Source organism: Schistocerca serialis, chromosome 1 (assembly GCF_023864345.2).
Source record: "Schistocerca serialis cubense isolate TAMUIC-IGC-003099 chromosome 1, iqSchSeri2.2, whole genome shotgun sequence".
NCBI lineage: Eukaryota > Metazoa > Arthropoda > Insecta > Orthoptera > Acrididae > Schistocerca > Schistocerca serialis.
The window spans coordinates 963,200,551-963,224,992 of record NC_064638.1 but is presented as its reverse complement, the minus strand read 5'-3'; positions in this window follow the sequence as shown (position 1 = coordinate 963,224,992).

The window sequence follows — 24,442 nt, the reverse complement described above, 5'->3', positions numbered from 1 at the left end:
ATTTTGTACCTGGACCACAATTATTATAACCTGGAAGATGCACTTCAAATGGTAATTTGTTAATTAAAGTATTTACTAATCCTTTTCCAGATTTAGCACTTTTCAAAAATGTATGTGGAAGATTACTCAAAAATCTAATAAAATATGGAATTCCTTTTGGATTATCAGTTATAAAATCACTTAATTTTCTGTTAACATTTGTGCTATACTGACTTTTTCATTATGATAATTCTTATTTCCAGCTAGTTCTTCACCATGAATAACTGCTAATCTATCAATTAATCATCTAACATCATTCATCCAAACATATTCAATTGATTTATCTGTATATTTTTAACCAAATCATCACCAATTTTTTCAGGAGAACTAAGTTCTGAATCATCTTTAGTTGACCTTGTTAAATTTGGAAAACAAACATCAATAATTTCTTTTATTAAGTAATTATATTTATTACCTCTACTTGATCTTATTTTATTTGGATTATTGTCAGACTATAATGCTCCTGAATTAAATAATATATCTGCATAATTTGATAAATCTACAGCATCAAACTTTTTATTTAAATCTTACATAATAAGACTAAAAACAGCCGACCAGTTGCAATGGATAAAGTAATCTTTACCTAGGTTTCGACAGATTTAAATGTGTCTTCTTCAGAAGGCGGCCTGCTTTCACAATTTTTAATTTGATGTCCATGTACCTGGTTGCATTTGATACCTCGGCGGGCAGGAATTTCAGTATTTTAAACATAGCTGCGCAACAGCAACGGTTCCACGTAATAAGACTAAAAACAGCCAACCAGTTGCAATGGATAAAGTAATCTTTACCTAGGTTTCGACAGATTTAAACCTGTCTTCTTCAGAAGGCGGCCTGCTTTCACAATTTTTAATTTGATGTCCATGTACCTGGTTGCAGCTTTTGATACCTCGGCGGGCAGGAATTTCAGTATTTTAAACATAGCTGTGCAACAGCAACAGTTCCACATAATAAGACTAAAAACAGCTGACCAGTTGCAATGGATAAAGTAATCGTTACCTAGGTTTTGACAGATTTAAACCTGTCTTCTTCAGAAGGCGGCAGTATTACATTAATATGGAATGATGTATCATTGTCGTTTTTACAAATATCTGTATGGATCCAATAGTCCAAAATAAAATATAGCCCTGAAAATAGGGTTTGTCATATAAATAAAAATCAGTACATGGATGTAGCAGAGCTGAAATTCCTGCCCGCTGTATCAAAAGCTGTATATCAAAAGCTGTATATCTTGTATATGACGATTATAACGAATCATTTGATTTCCAACTTCTCTATTTTCTTCAATTGCTTTAACAAACATTATCACCTAACCTTGAATACTTAGTTTTACTTTTTCAATAGCATCAATAACAGGTTGATTATCCTTTTTATATTTTTCATATTCTGATCTTGGTTGCTTTTTCCAAAGCTTAAATTGTTCTTTGAATTCTTCAGCTTTCTTTTTATTTTGTTAAGCTTGTTTAACAACTTTTTCATCGTACTTTGCAATTATTTATTAAGGAAGAAAAAACATTAATTATGTTTATGTTTATATTTACATTTATGTTTATGTTTAACGTTTATGTTTAATGTTTATATTTAACGTTTATGTTTAATGTTTATGTTTAACGTTTATATTTATGTATACATTTATGTTTAAAATTTATGTTTAATTATAATGTTTATGTTTATGTTTTTCGTTTAATATTGAAGCTAATGTTTTTATTTAATAGTTACATTGTTAAGAAATGTTGTATTTTATTTCTAAACTTACCTTCATTTGGTTTTCTAGACATAGCTATTGTGAAAAATCAGAATTCATCATTCCAATATCTGCTAACATTTCCTTAAAATTATAAAAACTTTTGATCTCCACCAACGAATTAATGGTAAATATCATTTAAATTTGTAAAATCTTGTCTAAAGATATTTAAAAAATTTAAATTGGCTCTAACTAACTGTTTTTGTATTTTTGAATAAGTTTGAGCTAAATAAAAGTATTCTTTAAGTTTTTTGTCTTCCTCTAGTAAAATAATCTCTAACAATATATTGATTTTTTACTATAAAATCATTAAATACAACAACTGAATTATTTTCACATTCTTCTAAAGGAATAATTTCTTCACTATATTCAATAAAACTAACAATATTTTCATTAATTTTATCTTCAATTTTTTTACATTTTTTTACAAATTCGTGATACTTTGGCTGAACTAAGCTTGATGAATAAACATATAAACGTTTAATTTTATTCCAATTTAACCATCCTGGAGCTAAAATATAATTATCAATCATTACTGTTGTTTTTCCACAACCACATGTCCAATTATTGCACATCTAATAGAATTTGGTAAAAGTTTACCATGTTTGTTTTTTAACTTATTTTCTGGAATTCTTACTTTAGGCTCCCAATCTGTTTTGTTCATTTATTTAATAATTTTTCCAATAATAAATGAGCCACCTTTTTCTACTTAGTGATGAATCTTCAATACTTAGAAAAGGATTAACTGTTCCAATACATGATAGTTATACTAATGTTTCACCAGTTGGTTTTTATTTAACCTTCTTAACACCAAATATTACAAAAAAATAATAAACTTTATTGTGATGGAGAAACGATAGAAATTCCTGTAGGTCAATATAGTTTTAAAAATTTAGAAAAATGTATTCATTCAGAAAAACCTAATATACATATTAAAGCAGATGAAATTTTAAATGGAATTGTTATTAAAAGTGATGTAAAATTGTATATGGATATAGAAGATAGCATTGGAAGTTTACTTGGTTTTAATAATCAAGTTGTTTTAGCTAATGAAAATTCAGTAGCTAAAGATATTCCTAAATAATTTCTTTTGAATTAATATAAATTTTAATCTTGCTAACGGAATGTATGTAAAACATAATGATCATTTCCATAAAGCAACTAATATTATTGCTTCATTTAAACATAATGCAGAGTTTGGTGGACCAATAATTTATGAACCAAAATAGTCTGTAAATGTTACTATTTTTAATACAATTCAAGATTTATAAGTTACTATAACTGATGAATATGATAATTTAATAGACTTTAATGGTGCTAGTGTAGCAGTTGTTTTGAAATATCTTAGTCACAAACTGAAGTCTGCTTTGCTGATGCTAATAAATTTTTTCCTTAATAAATCATGAATAAAGTTGAAAGTTGCCAGTTTTACTCATTCCCTGTGAATGAGAAAACTAAAAATAATTTAAGTGTTCCTAACAAAGATACAGAAATTGAAATAAATATTGGCGATGGTTGGCTTCATCCAAATCATGCACAATTGTAGATGAAGTTTACTATTATTGGAAATGATGGTATAGATTATCCAACTTATGACAGAAAATCAAACAAAAAATTAATTGATAATTATGAAGCGAAACTGTTTGATTTTATAATGATAAAGAATGGAAATAATATTTTATCTAGAATTGAACATCCTTTTATTTCTTCATCTATTTTACTCCATCTAACTTGAACTGTTACTGATAAAATAAGTTTAGAAGGACATATAATTAATACAGGAAAAATAAATAGTAAAAGAAATGAACTACTATATCCAATATCATTAGTTGGCGGTTTTTTAAAGATTATAAAGAAATTATGTGGGAAGGAGATTTAGCTGTAATTTTTAGACATAGTTCAACTTCTGGGGCTGATACAAATGATGTTGGAATTTAAAGATACACTTCCTACAGAAGGAAAAATAGTTATAGAATCTATGGAAATTCGTGTACCAGTTGTTAAATGTGAACCAACTTATGAACTTGAACAACGTGAAATTATTCTTAAAAATCCGAACATTCCTATTTCTTTTTATGAACTTCAAACACAACAAGTTGCTGGTTTATCTGGTAAAAACAGTTTTGAACTAGATATTACAATTTACTATAACTCTACAGAATTTGATATGCCATACTTCGTATTTGTTACATTTCAGACAAATCGTAAAAATAATCACTTAGTTGATTCATCATTATGTGATCATATTAAAATACGGAATACTTATTTAAAAATGGCAGAAATGAACTTTTTCCTCAAGAAATATGGAATATTAATCCACCAAATAATTTTTGTAAGGCATATGATGCATTTCTAGATTTTAAACGAATTACTTTACTAAAATTAGATATTGATATTAATCCATTAATTTTATAACTAATTATCCGATTTAAGTAATCAATATGACACGTAGAAAAAATGTTGTTACTACACAGAAAACAACTACGAATTTTTGTGCTACTTTTAATGATAAAATTCGGAATGATACACTTCCTTATGTAATTATGTATGGTAAAAAGAATCTATGCACAACATAGATTACTTCCTGAAAATTTTTAATTATTAACATTTGCTTCTATATACATGAATGAAAAACTTAAAAAATTTAGTAAAGTGTTAACTTCATGTTTATATACATTTCTGGACCATTTTAAGAAGGATAGAAAAAATAAAAAAATAAATATTTTAATAGAATTTACCTTTGTTACCTAATTTATTTTAATTAATTTACTTATGTTCACAAAGTAAATTTTTTAAAGTAATTTACTTTTGTTTTAATTAATTTACTTACAATCAAAAAGTAGCTAAAAGTAAAGTAATTTTCTTACCTATCTGATTTAGATTTTTTAAAAAACCTTGACCCTGAAATCATATTTACCTCATCTATACAATCTTATGGCTGCTAAAGCAGAAAGTAAATAATTTTATATACTTATTCTTTAATATAATTTCAAAAACACGTTTTTCACAGAAGTCAAAAATAGGACAGTTTTTTGGGGTAAGAAAAATTTATAAAAAATGCTTTTTTTAAAATTTGATACGAAAATACTTTTAAGAAACGCGTTTTTCACAGAAGTCAAAAATAGGATTATTTTTGGGGCTAAGAAAATGATGTAAAAAATGTCTTTTTAAAAATTGTTTTTAAAATATTAGTTAATTCTCTAATTTATTTAATTACATTGCATTCACCTATGCAGAATGTATGTAAAATAAATGGTTTTTTATTATAGTTATTTTTATATTATATTATTATTAGGTAAAAGGGAAAGTAGAATCATTTGTAGGTTCTGGGTAACTAGGTAAATTTTATAAAACATAAGAAAATCATGAGTGATGCAGTCACTCCTGAGTCAACAGATGAGGATGTTTGCAAGACAACAACCATCTGCACGAACAGTTTGACGATGTTTGCAGCAGCATGGACTGTCAGCTTGGAGATCATGGTTGCGGTTACCCTTGACGCTGCATCACAGACAGGAGCGCCTGCCATGGTGTACTCAACGACGAACCTGGTTGCACGAATGGCAAAATGTTATTTTTTCAGATGAATCCAGGTTCTTTTTACAGCATCATGATGGTTAGATCCGTGTTTGGTGACATTGCAGTGAACTCACATTGGAAGCATGTATTCGTCATCGCCATACAGGCGTATCACCCGGCGTGATGGTATGGGGTGCCATTGGTTACACGTCTTGGTCACCTCTTGTTCGCATTTACGGCACTTTGAACAGTGGACGTTACATTTCAGATGTGTTACGACCCGTTGCTCTACCTTTCATTCATTATCTACGAAACCCTACATTTCAGCAGGATAATGCACGACCGCGTGTTGCAGGTCCTGTACGGGCCTTTCTGGATACAGAAAATGTTCGACTGCTGCCCAGGCCAGCACCTTCTCCAGATCTCTCACCAATTGAAAACGTCTGGTCAATGGTGGTCGAGCAACTGGCTCGTCACAATACGGCAGTCACTACTCTTGATGAACTGTGGTATCATGTTGAAGCTGCATGGGCAGCTGTACCTGTACACACCATCCAAGCTCTGTCTGACTCAATGCCCAGGCATATCAAAGCCATTGTTACGGCCAGAGGTCGTTGTTCTGGGTACTGATTTCTCAGGATCTATGCACCCAAATTGCGTGAAAATGTAATCACATGTCAGTTCTAGTGTAATATATTTATCCAATGAATACCTGTTTATCATCTGCATTTCTTCTTGGTGTAGCAATCTTAATGGCCAGTAGTGTACAATACACAGTCCCCTCTACAAACCTATGAATAGCAAAGTACAAAAAAGCAGAAAAATAAAATTGTATGATCGAAGTCTGGAATGTTGTTGCTTCAAACACTATGGTGTTATCACAATATACGCAACAGAAACAAATATATAGAATGAAAGCACATAAGAAAATGCAACTGCAGCCATCTATACGACGGCTGGACAGGAGCAGATTAGGTTCTTATTCATCTCAGAAGCACCAGTAATCTAAATTTCAAAACATTTTTAATAAATTAAGGAAATCGGAAGTATATGTGGCAATAGGACATATAAACAATGTGATCTATCTAAAACTAACACAAACAACAGCAAATCACAGTCTCAAAAGTACAGTAAAAAAGTAATGAATCATGAACACATAAAATTTGAGTACTCTACGGTCGCTAGTCCTGTACACAAAATAGCGTGTAACTACAGAACTGCTGAGGCTTTCATGGCCATTTGCTGACATACTGCTTGCCGTCTCGGATTCTTCAGCTGGTGTTTTTTTTTAATGATTTCCCTGAAGTTTCGCAGGCACAGTGGCTCGTATTGTCAAAGATTCACTCTCCAATGCTGGTTATTAACGAAAGGCCTCTTAAATTTAAAAACAAAGACGTCCTTTAAGGCACTAAAAAGCACATGGCGTTTCTGATTTACACAGACATAGGCCTACAACATACGTAATGTCCCTTGGAACATCGAAACAACCCATTGTACCATGTTTGCAACATTAAAGTGCAATTTATTTCTATTCCACTGACGGAATAACTTTGCTCCCCTTGCTCGAAATCCTCTTTTGTCTGCTCAATGTATGTTTTTGCACATGAAAGTCATTTAATTTGGTGACAGAGCGGCGTCGGGGAGGTTTAACATCAGGCATAATGGTAAGCTGAAAGGTCGCTGAGAGTGTATGAATCCACTTCCTACGGTATGTTCAGTGGATGTCATGCCTATGGGAATTCCTCCATCAGCTTCGCCTACGTTTTCTGTCAAAGACCAGCAGAGATCTTCTCCTAGTTTAACTCTGTCTCCGTTTCCAAGTACTCTTCAAAAGCTGAGCAAGTCTCATGGGTGCCTGTGATCATGTGTATTGTTGGCCTCTCTTAACCTCGCCATACAACTAGAATAATGTGGACTCGCTAAGTTTTATATGGCTTTCTCTTTATCCCCCCTTCCTTGAAAAAATAATAGTAATCTTTTGAGCTACCCTTTCCACCTTTTATTATATTGTGAGCCATTTTCACTTAATTACCATCCAACAGCATTTTCATTTAATAGTCTGTGTTTAACACAACGATTCAGATGAATCTCGCTCCTCTGCAACTTCTTAACATTCCATATTATAGGCAACACGCTAATTTTTATCTTTTTCTACTGTGGATGAATTATTTCCAATTTATATATATATATATATATATATATATATATATATATTATATTTTTGTTATATTATGTATAACCCTCACTGCTGACATTCATTGTCAACAACTGAGACGTTTTGCACACAGATCCCAAGAAAATGACCAGTAAGTGATGCTACTCCCTGATGACGCTCTTCCGCAATCTGCTAGACTGACAAAAGCACCATTTGCGAGTTGGGTTGGGAAGTCATTCTGCACGCACCTTATTCATCTGATCAAGCCCTCAGTTTTCACCTCTCTCGCTCTCTATCAAACAACCTTTAAGGAACTTCCTTTCCAGATCAAAATGTGCTCCAAATATGGCTCAACGAATTCTGTATGTTACGTGTATTTGTTGTGTTTATTAAAGTTACGGAGAAACTTTATGAACTTACGCACCAACCTATTACTTTAATAAAATTTGAAACTGAATTAAGAAACGTGGGATTCTTTGACATGTGTCACTCTGGATCAGATGACATTCTCTCTGATTTCGAGTAGCTAACAGAAGTGGTAAAGGCTGCTAGTCTTGCTTGCGAGATGAAAGCAGAGCTGACCATTTGCAGCATAGTTGACAGGACTGATTGCGGACCTCTACTACAGAGCCGAGTGGAGGTTCTGACACAGAGGCTCAGACGGTTCTGCGACCATGTAGCTGCTGATTCCTCAAATGGTTCAAATGGCTCTGAGCACTATGGGACTTAACATCTGTGGTCATCAGTCCCCTAGAACTTAGAACTACTTAAACCTAACTAACCTAAGGACATCACACACATCCATGCCCGAGGCAGGATTCGAACCTGCGACCGTAGCGGTGACGCGGTTCCAGACTGAAGCGCCTAGAACCACACAGCCACACCGGCTGGCGCTGATTCCTCGATTTGCGCCAAGGGTGGTTGGGTTTCAGGTTCTGCTCAATAGGTCAGGCGTCCACTATACGCAGGAGGTAGCTACCCGGGTAGCACGGGCTGTGTGGCATGGACTGGGTGGTTTTTCAGGTTAGAAGATCTCAGGAAAACACAAAAAGGGCTTTAATGACAAAGGGTGTAGGCTGAACACAGGAAGAACGTATATACAGGAACCGTTGGTATAACACTTGTAAATCTTCATAGCTGTGTTGGGAAAGTACCAAAACTCCAAGCGCTAATAGAAAGTACTGACGCTCAATTCGTTATAAGCACTGAAAGCTGGCTAAAAACGGAAGAGATAAGCTCAGCTGAAATTTTTGCGAAGAACCTAATGGTATTCCGAAAGGATAGGCTAAACACGGTTGGCGGTGTCGTGTTTGTTGCTGTTAGAAGTAGTTTATCTTGTCTCGAAATTGATGTACATAGCTCCTGTGAGTTAGTAAGGGAAGAAGTCATTATCAGAAACCAGAATAAAGTAATAATTGAATCCTTTTACCGATCTCCCAATTCAGATGATACAATTGCTGAAAAATTCAAAGGAAACTTGAGTTTAATTTCAAACACGTACCCGACTCATACAATTATAGTTGGTGGTGACTTGAATTTAACCTTGATATGTCGGCGAAAATACGTGTTTAATTCAGCATAAAAATCATCCGAAATTGTGCTAAAAGCATCTCTGAAAATTTTTTCAAGCAGTTAGTTCATGAGCCCACGCGAATAGTAAACGGTTTTAAAAACACACTTGACTTCTTAGCAACAAATAACCCGAGCTAATAACGAACATCAAAACGGATACAGGGATTAGTGAACATAGGGTTGCCGTAGCGAGATTGAATATTGTAACCCCCAAATCCTTCAGAAATAAACGAAAAATATACCTATTCAAAAAAGCAGATAAAAATTCACTTGACGCCATCCTGAGATAAAATCTCCACTCCTTCCAAATTAACGATATATGTGTAGACCAGATGTGGCGTGAATTCGAAGAAATAGTATCGGCAGTAATTGAGAGATTTATACCAAATAAATTAACAAACGACGGAGCTGCCCCTCATTTGGTACACAAAACGGGTCAGGACACTGTTGCAGAAACAACAAAGAAAACATGCCAAATTTAAACGGACGCAAAATCTCCAAAATTGGGGATTTTTTACAGAAGCTCGAAATTTAGCGCGAACTTCAATGTGAGATGCTTATAATAGTTTCCACAACGAAACTTCTTCTCGAAACCTGGCAAAACATTCGAGAGATCCTGGTTGAATATGAAGTAAGCTATCGAAGACAGTACTGATAAAGCAGAGTTACTAAACACAGCCTTCCGAAGTGCATTCACAAAAGAAGACGATGTAAATATTCCAGAATTAGAATCAAGAACAGGTGCTAACATAAGTAACATAGAAGTAGATATCCTCGTAGTAGTGAAGCAACTTAAATCACTTAATAAAAGTAAGTTTTCTGGTCCATACTGTGGACTAATTAAGTTCCTTCCAGAGTAAGCTGATGCAATAGCTCCACACTTAACAATCATATACAGCCATTAACTCGACGAAAGATCCGTACCCAAAGACTGGAAGGCTGCACAGGTCACACCAATATTCAAGGAAGGTAGTAGGAGTAATCCACTAAATTACAGGCCGATATCATTAACATCGATATGTAGCACGATTTTGGAATGCATATTGTGTATCAACATTATGAACGTCGGTATGTAGTACGATTTTGGAACATATATTGTGTATCAACATTATGAACTACCTTGAAGAAAACTGTCTGTTGACACATAGTCAACATGGATTTACAAAACATCGTTCTTGTGAAACACAACTAGCTCTATACTCACATGAAGTTTTGAGTGCTACTGACAAGGGATTTCAGATTGAGTGCATATTTTGCATTTCCGGAAGGTTTTTGACACAGTACCAAACAAGCGGGATGCAGTGAAATTGAGTGCTTATGGAATATCGTTTCATTTATGTGACAAGTTTCGCGATTTCCCGTCAGAGAACACACAGTTCGTAGTAATTGATGGGAAGTCCTCGTGTAAAAACAGAAGTGATTTCTGGCGTTCCCCAAGGTAGTGTTGTAGGTCGTTTGCTGCTCTGTATCTATATAAACGATTTGGGAGACAATCTGAGATGCTGTCTACGGTTGTTTACAGATGACGCTGTAGTTTATCGACTAATAAAGTCATCAGAAGATCAAAACAAATTGCAGAACGATTTAGAAAATATGACTGTATGATGTGAAAATTGGCAATTGACCCCAAATAACGAAAAGTGTGAGGTCATCCACATGTGTGCTAAAAGGAATACATTAAACTTTGGTTACACGATAAATCAGTCAAATCTAAAGGCCGTAAATTCAACTAAATGCCTAGGAATTACAATTATGAACAACTTAAATTAGAACGAACACATAGAAAATGTTGTGGGGGAAGGCTAAAAAAAGGCTTCGTTTTATTGGCGGATCAGTTAGAAAACGTAACAGATCTATTAAGGAGACTGCATACTCTACCCTTGTCCATCCTCATTTAGAATACTGCTGTGCGGCGTGGGACCCTTATCAGATAGGATGGACGGAGTACATCGAAAAAGTTCAGAGAAGGGCAGCACGTTTTATGTTATCGCGAAATAAGGGAGAGAGTGTCACTGAAATGATACAGGATTTGAGGTGGACATAATTAAAACAAAGGCATTTTTCGTTGCAGTGGAATCTTCTCACGAAATTCCAATCACCAACATTCTCCTCCGAATACGAAAATGCTAAATTGACGCTGACCTATGTTTGGAGAAACGATCACCATGATAAAATAAGGGAAATCAGAGCTCGTACGGAAAGACATAGGTGTTTGTTCTTTCCGCGCGCTACTCGAGATTGGAATACTAGAGGACTGTGAAGGTTGTTCGATGAACCCTGTCCCAGGCACTTAAATGTGATTTGCAAAGTATCCATGTAGATGTAGTTCTAGAGTAGATTACGACGTGGTTTCAGATAAATCATAAATTTAAATAAAAGATTGTAATTGCAGATAAACTGATACTGTCAAAAGAGATTTGACAACATGGAACTTTATAAGTTAGTCAAGCCAATGTTGAAATTCTTCTACTCTACGATGATGACCATTATATTACGAGACTGAGCCGTGCTTCATTAGCAAAGAGACAATACATTATATTCGAATTTTAAGTCGTCTGCCAATAGAGTGCGCACACACACACACGCACACACACACACACACACACACACACACACACACACACACACCACTGCTCAGAGTGCATGCCATACTTATATAGGTTGAGCTTTTCTTGCTTAATTTTATTGACCACATGCTATTTGTAAGAAGACCATGCCCAAGCAAATTGTGTGCAAAGACTTAATAAATAAATATACTCATTTTCGGCATAAAATGAGAAACACGAGCCATTTTAAAGTCCTCTTTAACAAAATTGGACCCCCATCCCCTTTTGACAAAATCCGTGTTACTTCCTTGTCAGACAGATCGATGGTTTACATTATGTTTGTACTTGATTCCCCGATTACAGTAAAGTGATGTCTGGCATAAGTTTGTTCTAGATGTTTGCATGAGCAATGACAACTGCTGCTGGGAGATATGACTACCTCACCATAATTACCACTTGCAGAGTTCAGCACCACAGGCTGCTGCTGTCAAAGGTGGGTGGACCATATTGCCACAGGAATTAATCACTGTCTTTAGACTGCATAATATTATTTGCCGCTGAACGAAACTTTTATACCAATCTTATTAAGAAAAATGCTTCTCCACAAAATTAAATACATAATTTAAAATCATTAAAATACATTGCTTCACTAAAGTCTCTATTACTGCTGCTATCTTCTTCTTCATTAATTAATACAATCAAGCCAAGTGTTACCATTACTAGGTACAGTACCTATATCATTTACTTAACCATAGCTTAATTTTTACAATGCAGTTCACTAACATAATGTTATTAATGAGATAGAAAGTAATAATAAATACCTTTAATAGCAGTAATATGTGAGAGAAAGGAAACAAATTTTTTCTTGGGTTTTTGTAACAAATATAACAGATTACATTTAATTTATATGGCCTTTAATTCATCTATGGTACTTTTTGATTTAAAAAAGTAAATTCCACTCTGAATAGATGACACAGAGAAACTAGTCCACCACATGTGCACAATTAATGGCAGTATTCATTCTCAGGATCCTAAACTGCAATGTCTGACTAAGTTCACATGAGAGTGCACACTCTGCTCTTGTGAACTGGCAGATTTAAGTATCTCATTTCAACAGTTAATTTACAACTTAGCTTATAAAATTTATTAACTGCCTTATAATTAAAGCTTCCTGGCTGTTTACAGCTGTGTGCCATATGGCAACTTGAACCTGGCCTTTGTCTTTCATGGGTTAGTGCTCCACTGACTGAGTGCAGCAATTGGGTCTGACAACTTGAGTCAGTTACAAAGGGTCTTAAGGCCCAGTTCATGTTACAAGCTACATGTGTAAAATCTTAGTTACATGCTGCATAAAATAATATTAAACAATCGTGACTCTGCGTGCAAAGCAGAGAAGATAAGAGTAAATGTGTAACTTAGTTTGTGAATGCAATTTCTCCAATCTATTAAATTATCAATACTTATTAGTACTTCTACCCTGCTCCAGTCACATTAATGTGACCACCTGTCAAAGGCCTGGATAATCACCTTTTGTAGTGTGGACTACTGAGAGATATGCAGGAAGAGAGTCAGTTCTGGAAGGTACTGACAGGGATCTGAGAGCCATGCCGACTCCAGTGCCATGGCCAACTGTGCAAGGTTTCTTGGGTGAGATCCATGGCGCAAACAGCCAGATTGAGGAGGTGCCAGAGAGTCTCGATTGGATTTAAATCTGAGGAGTCTGGTGGCCAGTGGAGTATGTATGGTAAATTCATTGTGGTATTCGTTGAACCATGCACATACACTGTGAGATATGTGAATGTTGCATTGTCCTGCTGGTAGATGCCATCATGTCGAGGAAAAACAAACTGTATGCAGACATGGGAATGGTCCCCAAGGATAGATGCATACTTGTGTTGATCCATTGTGCCTTTTAGAATGATAAGATCATCCAGGCAATACGACAAAAACTTTCCCAATAACATAAGACTTCCACCTCTGGCCTGAACCCTTCTGATGATTGTTGCAGTGTGTTTGCTTTTATCGTTTCATGCTGATGGAGCATAAAACATGATTCATCTGAAAAGGCCACTGTCGACACTCAATGGATGTCCAGTTGTAGTATTGCAATATAAATTCCAGTCCCTTGCTTCATGTGCTTGTTCAGTTGCTCAACAATTGCTCATCTATTAACTTGTACACATCACTGCAGCCATCGTTCAGCCCTCACATATATGGCAGATGCTGCATCACAGTTGCCTCGGTGACAGTTTTAGATAGCACCATATGAAAGAACCACATTCAACACACTGATGTGCAGTATGCCATAAGTTAATTATTTTAACAATTACGTCACAGCCATATATGAAGTTATAATAAATGTTATGTTGCAGTTCCTACAGACTATTATGCTAGTTTAAAGGAAGGAACATGATTATACTTCTCACATAACACAGATTGAAATAATTGCATATGTAGGACATATTTTACATAGGCATCTCACACAACTGCATGGTTGCTGAACTTGTAATGGTAAAACATTGATGAGAAATGCCATAATATGCTGTTATGAGGCAAATGTGAGTTCCTTTTTCCAGATCAACAAATCCTATCAATGTTTCTTGATTTTTCTTCAGTCTTGCTTCCATTATCAAATGAAATATGAGAATTGTCTCACTGTTGCCTTTACCTCTCCTAAAGCCAAACTGATAATTATATATAAGATGCTCAATTTTCTTTTCCATTCTTCTGTGTATTATTCTTGTCAGTAACTTTGATGCATTAATGACTGTGCAGTAATTCTCACACTTGACAGCTCTTGCTGTCTTCAGAATTGTGTGGATAATGTTTTTCTGAAAATCTGGTAGTATATTGTCAGTCTCACACATTCTTGCACTAACTATATTAGTAGTTTTGTTGGCACTACCCCAAATGATTTTAGAAATTCCGATGGAATGTTATCCGTTCCTTCTACCTTATGTGATCTTACATCATCCAACGGTCTTTTAAATTCTAATTCTAATACTGGACTCCCTATTTCTTCCCTGTCGACTCCTAGTTCTTCTACAATGTCATCAGAGAGAATGCCTACAATGTACTCTTTGCATCCATCCTCTCTCTCCTCTGCATTTTAATGTGGCCACTCTTGCTTTTAAATTCATCAATATTTATTTTGACTTTCTATATGCTGAGTCAGTCCTCCCAACAACCATTTCTTTTTCAATTTCTTCACATTTTTCCTGTAGCCATTTTGCCTCAGCTTAGCTGCATTTCCTATTTATTTTATTCCTAAGTGACTTGTATTTTCTGTATTCCTGTATTTCCCTGAACATTTTTGTACTTCCCTATTTCTTCAGTCAACTGAAGTACAAGGAGACACAGAAAAATGGGAACATTTCCACAATCCAATAAAACTAGAAGTGGTGAAGGAAAGAAATTGAATTCATAGTAATTTAAAATGAAGTCCATAGATGGCGTCCTCCTGTACAAATACATTTGTGAAATCTGCTGTTGAGATTCATAATTGACCACTGAAACATCTCAGTTGGGATACTGTGAATTGCATCCCAAATCCTCTGTTTTAACTCATCTACGGTTCTTGGCCAAACCATATAGACTTTGCTATTAAGGTAGCACCACAAGAAAAAATCCAACCAAATAAATCTGGTGACCTAGGGGGCCAGGGAATGTTACTGAATCATGAAATCACATGGTTGCCAAATAATTCTTGCTCATATGCCATTGATTGCCATGAAGTGTGTGCTGTCCCTTGTAACGCCGGGAATGCATATCCTCCTATTTCCATCCAATTGTACTATAAATGTTTTTCCTTATTTTGTTACTTGAAGATATGACATTTCTATGTCTTTATATATTGTAATTGTTTTACTATTTGTATATATATATATATATATGCATTTATGTCGATGTACAATTGGTTTGTTTTGTATTGTAAATGTTATTCGTATTTTTAGGCTGGGTCTGGCCTAGGGAAAACTATGCTATTGAACAATTACATCGATAGATCGTGTGGAGAACCAAAGTGTTTAGGATCTTTGGTGGTGTTAACTCTCCTGCATGGAGTGCAGGCAGGGGAGTCTGGTTGAAGTAGGGCAGTGGAGTAGGTGTGTTGTGTGACGCTCCCGCGAGTTGCCGTGCTTTCGGGGTTTGGCAGCATGTACTTGCGCTCGATTTGCTATGACAGTTTCAGTCGCGGACGGGAAGCATTAGCTGGCGCACATCAAGAGCCCGTTTCGCCTGGTGACCGTGTCGAGAAGAAGGCGCGCCAACATCCAGCTTCTGCAACAACGACGGCCGACAATGAGTGACTGTCGCCACCTCCTCGATCGACGACTTCAGACCTTCAATCAACCAACAAAGAAGACTGGAAGCATGTAAAGTTTTAGAACTGTATGGCAGACCTCAGCTTTTCAAACTGTTCAATTTGTCTCACAAAATTACAGCAACGTAGCATGAACCTTTGATGCTCATTGTCCCAATTGCATTAGCAAGCAGGGTCCCTTCCTTTTCCGGAATGAACCTGAGTGTCATTGAAATTCAAACGCCAGCATTAAAGTAATATCATTCCATTTCATTGCTTTAATTTCAAAGTTCAGTTAAAGTATCCATAGCTGGCTACAATATTTAGATTACACAAGCACAAATTAAGAGTGCGAGTTTTGTTACCACATTTTAGCTTACCTGTGACTGCAGCTCAGCTTGGTAAGTACTAAATTTTACTATTGTTAATTGTTTAGAATCATTTAATTCAAGTTCAAAGTTAAATCTCTTATTTCTAAATTGCGTAGATTCAAGTAGCTTTTGAAATGATAGTTAAGGTTGCCCAAGACTAACCTTATTTTATTGAATTTCGTAGTGCTTCCGAAACAAAGTTCACTATTAATTTCAGTCACTAAATTAACTTTCAATTTTCCAGTATTATTAATTCTTTTGCTAAATAATGTCGGAGTATAGCGAAATTTATTACTTCTGACAAACATTCAGTTTTCACACAACACGTGTCATCCTTCAGTTGCCACACTTTTAGTGCTAATTATATGTGCATTAATCTTTCATTTTGTGTTATTATAGTAGTTGTCCATAGGAATGGCGACCGTAATTTTCCCCAAATCTCAAATACCTAATTAACGCCAATTAATGTAATGACTGCACATTTACTTTCTTTATTAATTTTACCCTATTCTCAAAATTTCATTTGAATTTTTCCTTTCATTTAGATGTAACCCTTTCCTCCCTCTTTACCGACAAATTAACTTTGGTGACGATTGCTTTTCCCAAATTTCCATTAGGTGCATGTGGTTTAATTTTTCACTGTCATTAAGGTCGATAAGTGAGGAGGAGGCTACACATGGCGACCTGGTGACAGGACAATCTTCGGATCTGAGGTTGTTCTGGACACGAATTTTGCATTGTGCAAATCTCGTAACATAGTATTTGTTATGAACAGGTCGTTACGTCTGCGAGGATAAGTAGTGGCAAGAATTCTAATTAGATTTGAGATTTGGCATTTATATTGAAAATTATTAAAATGAGTGAAGACAACAATTACCAAAATTTGGTAGACTTGGATATGGAACAATCGATCGAGCAGCGGGAAACGTGCACTGCGGAACCCATTGTTCAGGGGCAGGTGGCTAGCATGAAAGACGCGACCGCCGAAACGCAACAAAGAGCAGAAATGGAATTCCAAACTTTAGAAAATGTTTCGGAATCGGAAGTGAAAATCAAATCTGAACCCCTTGATGACGAATACGGGGGGACAATTAAAGAGGCACCCACTACGGATGTAAAACCGCCGGTTTCTGGGAATTTAACTGATTTATTGAATGTTTTGATTATCTAGCAAGATAGAAACTCAATCGGCAGAAATTAAAGCTCAGACTGCCAAGCAAGAAGCTCAGTCTCAAAAATTGACAGGAAGGTAGACAACCAGAACAAAGCTATTAATGTTGTTACCAACAATGTTGGAGTTGTTAACACCAAAGTTAATAAAATCAAAGAAGATATTGTTGTGATTAATACCGAAATCGGTAATCTTCAGCAGAAAATGATAGGCGTTCAGGCGGAAATTGCGAGCATAAATAATCGTTTTGATTCCGAAATTAGCAGAATCGAGAAAAGTGCAAGAGAAGCAGTTGCTCCGATCATCGAGAATAAGGTGACGGAACAAATTCAATCAGAGAAAAAAGAGGATCAACAGAAGGTGGAAACTTTAAAGGCTTTAGTATCCGAAGTAGATACTAAAGTGAGGAAGCAGGCTAATACCTGCGAAGAGAAAAAGAGGGAAGTGGAAACGCTTGCAACAACCACTTGCCAAGTAATTACGAGAGTGTCGGAATTAGAAAAGAAACTTGACGAAAAACAGAGCTATGTGCCAATCTGTGCACATAGTTCGGAATTGTTGACGAAAGAGGAGCGGTTCGACGCCTTGAAAAAAGGCGGTATACACTCGACGGGTTTCATTAAAAATTGTGAAAGAGTTTTACCCAGATCATGGACTAATGAGAGAAAAATTAATGCGGTTATTGACGTGTTGGCTGGTGATGCCAAGCGTTGGGGCTTAAACCTCAACATCACGAACCTGATTTTTGCCGAGTTTAAAAATTTGTTTCTCGTTGAATACTGGTCAGAGCAAAAACAACAAAGTGTCTGGCGCGAATTTGTCGTATCGAGGCCTTTCCATGCGAATTTGCGCGGATGAAGGAGTTTTGCGAGGGCTGGATCCGCAACTTGGAATATTTGCGTGATCGCCGCACGGAATCCGAAATAGTCTGGGAACTCTACAAGAAGCTTCCAGATGATACAAAACGCTATATAGGAAGCAATTACAAGACAATCAATGATTTCCTGGAAAGAGTTGAGGACGAGGACAGTTGGCGCAATAATTACGACAGTGGTAGAGGCCGTGGTAACAACAACGGGTACCACAACAACCACAACAACGTTAACCATGGGAATAATGCATACCGCAACCATGGCAGCAATAACAATAATGGTTCGGACCGTAATGACAATCGGTACAATGCAAATAATAACAGGAATGACGGAAACCAGTATCATACTAACGTGATACGGGCTTCACAGAATAGTAATAACGCCAGAGGGTGTGATAAGCCGCCTCAGCAGCATCCGGGGAGCAGATCTGCTGGGACGAGACAGGGAAACCATTAGGCTAGGTGCAAATTGAGACGCGTATAGCGCGTGTGGCGCGACGCAGCGCAGCGCGTGTTTTGTAACATCACAGGTTCAAATGGGAACGCGCAAGTTGCGACGCGACGCGACTGGGACGCGACTGGGACGCGACACGCGCCTGCGCCCGGTCGCGCGGCGTTGTGGTTAAGGCACAGTTCCTCGCGCCGCGCGTCGCGCTTGCCTCGCTAGCACCGTGGGAAATTTGAGCCGGGGAGCGGAAAAGTAGCACGGCCATATGCTCACATCGGAACGGCGCATATGAGCAGTGGTAATATTGCCCATACGATAAATTTTGCCTTACTGTGTACTGAATTTTATTGCCTTTGGGTAGTATTTCGTTTTTCGCCATTTAAACGCTCCAGCTTTCTTCGTTAGCACGTTATACTTTTCAGTTACTTATATGTGCATAGTTTTGTTTTGTTTTTCTTCTGTCAAGAAAAATGTATACTTCAGTAACTGATGAGCCATTGGCCACTGGAATTGCACCATATTGCCTTCACGATGTTTTCAGATCGCAAGAAGGGACAGATGGTAGTGAATAAGGAAGCAAGGAATATTATAAAATCATGTGATTAAGAATCAAGGCAGGAAAGTAAAGCAAGGCTATCTTCTCGCTGCGTAGTAAGCTAGCGTATCTGTACGATCTGTTACAAAAATCTAGAAAGGGGTCATCTCCACAGGTGTGATTCCTTTGTGCATCTGGTAAAAAGCGTCCAAAATCTGAAGTATAGAAGTTTCACTGTGATAACTCTGATATGGATGTAATAATGTAATACGACACACTGTACTACATGCATGTGAGCAACATATTTCCACTGCAAGCTAGAAACAGTCGAAAAGCAGTCACAAATAACAATATTTTAATTGGTTCGCCGTGATGAGAAAAAGCATTTCAATTGTTGCATGGACATTATCAGCATTAATAAACTAATTATACAACAACAGGCTACACAACTGAAGAAAATGGTCGGTATTATTACGAAAGTAGGAATATCCTAAAAGATTGTTATGATTAGATAGATATAATTTGTTGAAATGTGCTGCTGACAAAGGCAGATCTACTTTCATGACAATGTTTTTCGAACTCCATCTCACAAGGCACACATGGCTAGCTTGTGCATTCCTGTCGCGCGCATTATCCTTCGCTGCTGACAATACACTCACCATTGTGTTGTGCGACAGATCAATTATTTATTTTTCTCAGTAACAACTATTTTATTCGCGATCACGCATTGTCAGTTTGGCAAGCCCTAGGTGAGTAAACAGTATCTGGCATGTGCCTATCATTCCGCCTGAAGGAACGCTTGTCACTATTTTAATACTGCTCAAATCAAGAGAAGGAATAAAATCCTTTGGTAAGTTTCCATTCCAGTCGCTCAGTGTTAAAAATACGATGGGTTACGGGGATTCCACCAAAATTCCAACAGAATTGCCAATCTGTTTTTGTGAGAGTTGTTAACTTTTTCTCATTCGAAGAAGCATCACCATTTATGAGTAAAGGCCACATTTCTCTCTTGGTGACTGGTTTAATTGTATTTCCTTTGTCACAATGTAATTTGCCAAACTCATCTCACATCAGCTATTGAGACAGAATTCTGAAACGGAGGGCCTCATTAAACAAGTAATTGGCAATCACAGAGCTCAATAGCTTACGAAAAACCTCGTAGTATCGGTTTGCAGTAACATAAAAGAAGAAATTTCATGTTTATTTTCATACTAGGAAGCTCTTGTTTCGCTAGCTGTCGATAACTCTTAAAAAATTTCAGTCACTGGAGTGAAATAAACAAAAAAAGAAGTATAAGTAGTGATATATCGCCACAGATAAGAAAGTTCCGTGTGTTTAATAATTGGCAAAATACTCTCCTCCCTGTGTGCTATCATTCGCCAAACTTTCGTTTCGATGTCTCGAGCGGTTTAGGAAATATGAGAAATGTTGCGAGTATTTCATTCTCGTGGGCGTGAGATCGGAAGTGAGCGCGCTACATGGGATCCACTTTCTCGAGATCGGAGGCAGATAGAGATCTCCTCCCAAGTCTAAACAAAAATTCAGCATGTTAGCTGAATTTAATACGCAGCAACATATGGTGTAACACGCACCAAACGCAAAATCATGGCGACCCCTAATTTTCGTTGCAAACTTTTTGAGTTTTGCGTAGTGTCTCACTAAAATGTGTACATCACAATAAGAATGGTCATTAGCGAGATGATGGGCACTTCGTCACGAAGCTGATATATAAACGCTACAAGTAAGGCAAAAATCATATATTTTCAGAGAATAGTTTCTGTAAAGTCGTTTGAGAAAGATAAGAGGTTGCGCGCGCTTCGGTTCAGTCAGCGCAGAGCATCGCCAGTCGGCGTGTGCGAAGTATGGTGTACGCGTCGCAATATGCGGTGGACCCGCGCGACCCGTGAGGCACGTGCGTGTCGCGCTGTAGTCTAGTGTCACGCCACACGTGCTATGCGCTTCTCAATTTTCGCCTAGCCTTAGCCGCGTCGGTGAGGGACCGACAGGGTGTGGAGAAATTTTGGCGGCCCAATAACAGGAGAAAACCCAGGTGTCGTCGTTATGAAAATTCCGTGTGGAATAATCAACGGTGGGAGAGCGTGCCAGTGTTAGGAGAAAGGAGTGCGCCCACAAGTAGTAGATCAGCTGTAGACACGGCAGTAGAAAATACATTCACTGTCAGTGAGAACAATTTAAGTACTATTCCAGAAATCAATTATAAAGTGGCAGCTGTAACACCCACAGCGGAACTGGAGATTGAGTTTAAGAATGATTCGCCAGTGTTGAGAGAAGATCAGATGTCGGATAACACGTCCGTCATCGAGCGAGGGGATGCAGAGAGGGATGAGGTCTGGTTAAGGCAGTTCGGTCGCTTATACGATGAGCTAAGAGATTATAGGGGCCTGTACGGGGGAAGTGTTTATGGGGAACGCGGGCAGGATTTGCCTCGTCTCATCCCGCAGGAAGATAGTGTTTGTGAAGTGATAGGAAGTTCTGGCCCTAACCGGCAGACTTTACCAGAAATAGTTGATGTTAATGGGGAGCACGAGCAAGATTCGTCGTGTTTCGTCCCGCAGGAGTTGGATGTTGTTGTAACGGAAAGTTCTGGCCCTAACCGGCAGACCTTGCCGACAGTTATAGTGGCAGAAGTAGCCGACCCATCCGACGCAAAACTCCAATTTAAACATTGCGAGAGTATTAAGGAGAAAGATTACGAGAATTTTAGTGATAGCAGGACACGACTGGTAGAAAAGCACGTAGATTACAGCATGTATGAGGTTAGAGCTGACGTTATAAGGCCGGACGATAGCAGTGTGGATTGCGCAGATCTAGAGGAAGTAATTGCAGATACTACTGGGCACATTCCTCCAGGTAGATTGGCAGATGAGATCAATCTGGCCAAAGAGGAATCAACGAAGGTGACAGTTAGTGAATTTATAGCAAAGCAACACTCACTACTTGACGAGTTACAGGAAAAGGTTTCGGTATTGGAGGCGAAGCTACAGACTAAGCCTCAGGACAAACGTGTTGAAATTAAAACTGTATGTGAACAGAGGCTGAAAAAGCCGCCAGATAAACCGGATTTAGGATCAAAGCCGGATGGTTTTTTTCTGGAATGACCTGGATATAGACGAGGATTTACTGTGGGAAAATAAAGAAACAGTCGAGGACAAGTGTAGACAGATAGTAGTGTCTGTTAATATGCACGGCCTACAACTAAACGTGTTGATTGACACCGGTGCAGAATTGAGTGCTGTATCTGGGAAAATATTTGAGTTACTGAAGGACAGACCTGCGTAGCTATGCCAGTAACAGGAGTGAAAATTATCGGTGCTATTGGGAAGGCCAGTAAACCGGTCACAAAACAGATTTTTGTCAACTTGCAGATATGTGGGGCACGATTTGAACAAGAGTTTGTCGTCGTACCAGACTTAACTACGGAAGTAATTATCGGGTTAGATTGGCTATTAAAGTACCATGCAGTGATTAACTGTGATAGCAAAGCTTTGACATGTACGTCACAAGATAAAACAATAGTAGCTAGTTTTGACGAGGCAGGAAACGGTGTGCATAGGCAATACCAGCCTATACACATTGTTAACTGGCCAGATGCCATTGACGTAGGCATGAATTTGAACTTCTGTAACGTGAGGAGATCCTGTTAGATGACAGAAGTAAAAGTTTACTGGAAGAGATAATCAAATTCCCTCCACGGATTGACATTAATATTGGTGTGAAAAAAGATCGTTCGCGAGAAATAATGAAGGTAAAAGCCGATGCTCGCATACGTCGTCATGACGCTAAAGCACGTTTTGCTAAGTTTACAATCGGAGACTTAGTACTTGTAAAAGCTCATGAGAAATCGAGCGAGATAGACAATGAAATCTCGAAATTTAAGTTTGTTTATAATGGACCATATAAAGTCATTGGTATACCTCACACAAATGTTTATTGCTTAGAGTAGCCAAGCTCTGGAAAACTATTAGGCATACGGATCATTGTAGACTTGAAATTGTACCACAGAATGGGTAATTTGTACAGTATGTAAATATAGAGTGTAAGATGTAAGGATTTGCTAGGTTGCCATGCTTTTGCCTCACCAAGAGGTCATTAAAGAAGTTGTAATTAATAAGTAACTAATTTTGATTAAATGATTTAAGAGTAACTGATTATTAATCAACTGAAAAATCCAAGCTGCTAGTTTAAGTTTTCAGCTGAGTCACAGTAGATTAAGGAATGTAAATATGATTTTGTAATTAGCTGTAAGATTTCATGAATGTGTGTTTTATTAGTCACTGCCGATGTACTTAGGCGCTGTTTTAAGTTTCAGGCTAGTACATGCGCGTGATAATGGACAGTGTTGAGTTATCCACTGTGATAGTATTAATGGACTCCTTGAGATTACTCGGGAGTGAGTTTTTCCGAAAGAATTCAGTGAAACGGACATTCTGGGAATGCCGTTACACAGGCGAGTGAAATCAAGCGTGCCGCACAGGCGGGCGCAACAATACTAGCGAGGCGGAGCCGCTGTAGGCTCTTGTGCCGCTCTCGGCATTCTTTGTACTTGCGGGTACGGAAGGCGGGGTTGTTTTTCTTCCCGGACAGATGATGTGAAAGAATTCTGCTGTCAATATTTTTTTTTCGATCTGCTGTGTATTATTTTCTGGTTTAGCGTTAAGTGGCCTCTCATGACGAGAATATTAATTATGAAAAGGTTATACAAAAATGTGTATTCTATGTAATTAATTATTAATTTGCGTATTTTGATATACCTGTTTTTTATGACCATGTACTCTGGTTAATTTTGTAAATAGTATGCCATTTCTTGATACTGTTAGGAATTTTCTGATTTAGAATAGCTGAACCATTTTCTATGTTTCCTATGAATGTTAATATGTTGTCAACCTGTTTTCTTTTGTGTAAGATGACAGACTGGAATAAGGTTAGGAATGTCTCCACTCAATTATTATGGTCTAAAAATTGGTTTATGGTTAATTAGCCTAATGCTAAATTTTCTTGATATTTTGAGCATATGCATTTCTGCTGTTTTTTTTCCTTTTTGGGACATTTTCTGAGTCTGCTTAGGTTACACGAACATCCTCAGACAAAATGGGGCACGTGTAACGCCAGAAATGCATATCCCCCTATTTCCATCTATTGTACTAAAATTTTTT